The sequence below is a fragment of the Pinus tabuliformis genome, chromosome 3_1 (assembly GCF_031772625.1).
Source record: "Pinus tabuliformis cultivar Carrire ecotype Pingquan chromosome 3_1, CPIR1, whole genome shotgun sequence".
Taxonomy (NCBI): Eukaryota; Viridiplantae; Streptophyta; class Pinopsida; order Pinales; family Pinaceae; genus Pinus; species Pinus tabuliformis.
In genome coordinates, this window is record NC_142301.1 from 166,190,415 (window position 1) to 166,195,881 (window position 5,467).

Consider the following 5,467-nt stretch of genomic DNA (forward strand, 5'->3'; position numbering starts at 1 on the left):
TAGCTATACAAATCTGCTCAACTGCTGCCTTGGAATGTGTGCCAAGCTGCTGTCTCCTTCTCCTCCCTGCTCAGAAATCTCTCTTGCTCTCTTGCTCTCCTTCTCCCAATCTGCTCATGAAAGAATTGAATCGAATGTGATATTTTCCTCCTTTTCCTCCCTTAATATAACTCCAAATGACTTTTGGGTGACCCAAATGACTTTTGGGTGATCTCTAAATCCAATGGCTGAAGTAGATTTAGATCAATGGCTGAGATTAAATGCTCATTTAAATCTCACTTTTTATTTTTTAATTCACCCCACTTTAATAAAGACCCACTTAGTCATTTATTTCCAAAGTCACTTTTCCTTTCTAATTTTTCATTGACTTTATAAAAGTCACTTTAAAATTAGACTTAGTAACTTTATCACTTAAAGTCACTTTTAAATTAGATTTAACTTTATAAAATTATAAAGTCACTTTAGGAGAAAAATTAAATTCTTTTGGACACTTTTCCCTAGGCCAAAGATCAAAGCCTAAGGGAACCACCTGTCCTCCAGTACCAAATTTCAACACTCCCTCTTACCGAGGAAGGTGTTCCTCACCACACCCATCTTGTCTCTGAAGTAGACATGCTTGCCCCGTGGTAAGACTTTGGTAAGGATATCTGCAACCTGCTCATCAGTGGAAATATACTCAAGCTTCACAACTCCCTTCTGAACATAGTCTCTGATGAAATGATATCTGATCCCGATATGCTTTGACCTGTCATGAAATACTGGATTCTCCGTGAGTTTAATGCAACTCTGATTATCACAGTAAATCACTGAAGGTCTCAACGGCTGACCAAATAAGCTAAACAACATCTTGCGAAGCCAGATAACCTCACAACTAGCTAGACTGGCTGCCATATACTCTGCTTCCGCTGAACTCAGTGCTACTGACTGCTGCTTCCGGCTGAACCATGACACTATTGCTGAGCCCAACCCAAAACAGCACCCTGAAGTGCTCTTCTTATCAGAAGCACAACCTGCCCAATCAGAATCAGTGTATCCTGCCAATCTCACTCCATCTCCCTGCCTGTAGTCCAGACCATAATCCATTGTTCCCTGCAAGTATCGCAAAATGTGTTTTGCAGCCACCCAGTGAACCTTCCTAGGCTCACACATAAACTGACTCATCGTGTTGATTGCAAAACAGATATCTGGTCTAGTGTTGACCAAATACATCAAGGAACCAATCAGCTGCCTGTACAATGTGGGATCCACCAACTCGGAATCTGAAGCATGAAGCTTCTTCCAGTTGGTGATCATTGGTGTCGACATGGGTCTACAATCCTCGATGTGGAATCTGCTAAGAATGTCCACAATATACTTCCCCTACCCCAAGAAGAAATGCCCCTCCTCCTGCCACACCTCCAAACCCAAAAATTAATGCATCAAGCCGATGTCCTTCATCTCAAACTCCGTCGCAAGATCTCTCTTGCAGTGCTCTATGAGTCTCTCTGCACCTGTAATGATCAAGTCATCCACATACAACACCAGAATGAGAGGCTCCTCACCAATCACAATAAAGTAAAGGTTCGGATCTGCCTCACTCTTTGTGAAACCCATCCCCTGCAAATATGTATCTATCCTGGAGTACCAAGCTCTGGGAGCGTGCTTCAGGCCATAAAGGGCCTTCTTCAGTCTGCACACATGGGACTCCTTCCCATGCACCTCAAAGCCCTGTGGATGCTCAATGTACACCTCCTCCTGTATGAAGCCATTGAGAAATGCGGTCTTCACATCCATCTGGTGGATCTTCCAACCCATCTCTGCTGCTATCGATATAACGGAGCAGATCGAAGTATATCGAGCCACAGGAGCGAAGGTCTCCTCATAATCAACTCCCTCTACCTCGGAGAACCCTCTAGCCACAAATCTCGCTTTGAATTTCTCAATGCTGCCATCTGCAGCATGCTTTACCTTGTAAAGCCATCTGGAAGTAACCACGGATTTTCCCTCAGGCCTCGGCACCACCTCCCAAACATCATTCTTCATGATAGAAGAATACTCCTCCTGCATGGCCTCTCTCCAGACCTGCTGGCTAGCTGCCTCCTCATAGCTAGAAGGCTCAGAGTCAAGGATGCTGGTAACCATTGCCATATAGCTACAAAACCTCTCAGGTGGTCTACTCTCTCTGACCGGCCTCTTCGGCTCAGCAACAGATGTGGCATCTCTCAAGGTGTCCTGAAGCCACTTGGGCTTCCTCTTCCCTGAGCACACTTCTCCCACCAGAGAATGAAACTCCTCCTCCTCATCATCATCAGTAGCCTGAACTCCTGACTGTCTGCCTGCTATCCTCCTGCCTACACCTGAACCTGTAGAAGCTGAGGTACCGTGTGAACTGTCCATCAGTGGACTCCCTAGTGAACTGCTCTGCATGTTGCCCAGAGCACCACCCCTCTGGCTCGGTGAGCCACTGCTCACTGACGAACCTGCCATCCTCATAGATGTACCTCCGGATCCTCCTGATCCCTGCCCACTGGATCCCTGCGACTGACTCAACTGTTGCTGAGGGTCTGGCTGATCCAGATACTCTAACTCCCGTGACCTCCTAAAGGCCCTGTCCTCCTCGAACTTCACATCCCGTCTGACAACAACTCTCCTCTGTGCAGGAATGTAAATCCGAAAGGCCTTTGAGGTCTCACTGTAGCCCACAAAGATACCCTTCTCTGCAGTGGGCTCTAGTTTGGTCCTCTTCTCCTTGGGTATATAGGAGTATGTAATGCATCCAAAGATATGAAGATGACCAATATCAGGCTTCTTCCCAGAGAAAGCCTCCTCCGGAGTCATGTGCCCCAAGGCACGATGCGGACTCCTGTTCTGCAAGTAAATAGTTGTGTTGCAGGCCTCTGCCCACAAGAACAATGGCAACCCCTGATCATGTAACATGGCTTTGGTAGCCCCTACGATGGATCTGTTCTTCCTCTCCGCAACCCCGTTCTGCTGGGGGTTGTAAGGAACAGTGAACTCCCTCCTAATGCCTGCCTCCGCACAATAGTCAACAAACTCTCCAAGGGTGTACTCTCCTCTATTGTCCGACCTCAAGGACTTGATCTTTCGACCTGTCTGAGTCTCCACAAGAGCTCTGAACTCCTGAAACCGCTTGAAGACCTCACTCTTGGTCTTCAAAAAATAAATCCAGGTCCTCCTAGAGTGATCATCAATGAATAAAACATAGTACTCATATCCACTCAAGGAAACATGAGACATCCGACCGCTCACATCGGAATGAATCAAATCAAGTATCCCTGTCGCTCTGCTGTCACTGCTGGGAAAAGGGGATTTGGCAAATTTGCCCATCGCACAACCTCTGCAAGTATCAAAGTGATCAGTACTGAAATCTGGAACACCTGTAGTGATCTCCCGCAATGTCCTCAAGGCTCCATGATACATATGTCCCATCCTGCGGTGCCAAATCTCACACAGCTCAGAACTGCTAGCTCTGCTATCGGTACTATTGCTCAATGCCAAATAGGGACTGGAATTCAAACTTGTACACCTTTGCATGGCGTACACCTATCACTCTAGCTGAATCAGCTGGAGTGCCCCTTGGATACATCAACACCTGTCCTCCCCTGAACAGTACCTCATATCCTCTGTCCTCCAAAGCTGAGACGGATATGAGGTTCTTCCTCATCCCTGGCACATAAAGAACCTCTGACACCTTCAAGGGAGGTTTGGACTCCCTCTGAAATGTCACTGTCCCCACCCCGACTGCTCTAACAACTCTGTCATCACCGAGTACTACCTCAATATCAGTGCCACTCTCTGAAATCTCTGAGAAGTACTCACGGACTCCTGTCATATGACGTGAAGCCCCATTGTCCACATACCAGATACCTGAAGATGCTCCGCTAATCGAGGGAAAAGCATGCTCCCTCTGAACTGTGTGGCAGGTGATCCTGCACTAGAGGACTCACACGTAGTGAACGCAAACTCTCGGTCAAAACGACCAGCAAAGTCCTCAATCTCTGCTGAAGCTGCCACGTCCTGGTTCTTCCCCTTCTTCTTCTTCTTCTCCGGACACACAACTGCATAGTGTCCCATCTTTTGACAATTCCAACACTTCACCTTGGAATAGTCCTTTTGTGTGTTCCCCTGTTTACCTTTACCTTTGCCTTTGCCCCCACCACTGCTTGTGGAAGCCTGCTTCTTCCCTTTGCCTTTCTTGCCTCCTGCCACCAGTGCTACATCCTCATCCTGCTCAACTAGCTTGGCTGCCCCAAGCGGACCTTTCCTGATCTCTGTCTGAATGCAATCATCCCAAAACCTCTCCCATGTGGGAAGGGTCTCACGTGCACAAACCCCATCAGCAAAGTTCAACCATGAACGGGGGAGGCCATTCACTGCAATTCGCACCAACTCAGTGGGTGGAATGGCCTCTCCAATCGCTGCCAACTCATCTCTCACATCAGTAATCTTTGTGAGATATCCAGCTGCACTATCATTACCCATCTTAATATTCTTCAGCTTCTCCTTCAGGACCATCTTCCGGTTCTCATTGGTACTCTGGTAGAGATTGGACAATGCTGTCCACATCTCATGGGCATTGCTCTTTCCTCTCACATGAGGAATGCAATGGTCTTTGATTCCGTCTAGAATCAGCCTCTTACCCTTGTTGTTCTTTTTATTATAAGTTGTCAACTGAGTAGCATCAGTAGGCACAACAACAGGGTTCTGTGTGGTATGCACCATGATATCCCAGACTTCTGCCTCCTCAAAGATACTCTGCATTCTCTCCTTCCAAACGCTGTAATTTATATGCCCATCCAGCCTATCCTCCACCCTCAATCCTAATGACATCCTGCTGTCCTAAAACTGAAAAATAGCACTGCTGTAGTAAAGATAAAACTGTTGTTTATGAAAAAATCAGCTTGTTGGAATTTTCTGAGTGAAAAATCAGCAACTGTAATTTTTCCTTTTGTTGTCCCAAACTACCCTTCAGCACTCAAGCTCTGATACCATGTACAAATTTCTGTTTTCCCACCCTAGTTTTCAGTTTCTCCTTATTTCTCCCATATAGTTAAATGCCCTTTCCCATAACCATACATTTAAAAAGCTGAAAAAAATAAATTTGCTGAAAACACAAATTCTAGAAATTTTACAGAATGTTGGAAATTGCAGAAATAAAAATCAGCAGTAATAAACAGCCATTAAAACACATTTAAACACTGAGATTTTTGGTCAATGTGACCCTAGAAAAACCCCCTACAACTTTTGGGGAAAACCAGTTTGAGAGCTCTTCTTTATTTTTGAAAATTGCCTTTTACAATGAGAAATTTTCAGCAAAAAATCAGCAAGCAAATTTACAACTTATCTCTTTTCCCATGCTTCACAGCAAACTGGAAATTACAACAAACAGGACAGCAATAAATGTTGTACGGTCTCCTCGATTTTTGTGCCCACTTTCAGCATTAAATGCTGTTGTATGGCCCTCGTT